This window comes from Diabrotica virgifera, chromosome 4 (genome assembly GCF_917563875.1).
Source record: "Diabrotica virgifera virgifera chromosome 4, PGI_DIABVI_V3a".
NCBI lineage: Eukaryota > Metazoa > Arthropoda > Insecta > Coleoptera > Chrysomelidae > Diabrotica > Diabrotica virgifera.
In genome coordinates, this window is record NC_065446.1 from 34,522,427 (window position 1) to 34,523,074 (window position 648).

A 648-nucleotide genomic window follows, 5' to 3' on the forward strand; every position below is an offset into this window, starting at 1 on the left:
ATTTCTCGCTTACAAGGGTAACAACTTCGGCCGAGCCTCACGACAAACGAATTTATTCGCCGGAAAAAAGTTTACACTAAATAAGCGGAAACAACTAACTTTTAAGCACACCCGTATATATTTAAGTCCTTATCGCGGTCGCCAAACGTAGGGATGTCCACGAGTTACTTCACGCAAAGATCCCTGGTTCGAAATCAAATTAAAGAAAATAACTTTCGTTTACAGAAAATTACCCCTATTAAAAATACGCAAGTGTAGCTTAAAATAAAGTTTTTATTTGGATGTTATCCGAAGAATGTTACAAACTCGACTGACTTAAAAACATAATATCCAATATCTACACATTCCTTAAAACTGCAATACATTCTTATCGTTTCAATCTCAAGTGGGCAGGCTAGTAAGCCCATCATCCCTTCACCTTAAAACAACGAAAAACAAACCATATGGCTCGCCGTATGTATAAAGCAGAAATATCTTTTAAACACGGACACTGCCATATTTTATAATGACTCGACAATATGTCTAATGGCTGTAATTCCAGTGTACTCGACTAAACGATTTTAAAAAGGAACAGACCTACCACTTAAATATTTCGTGTTGGTATCATGTGACGTCACGTACTATGACGCGGATGACCTGCAACGGTAT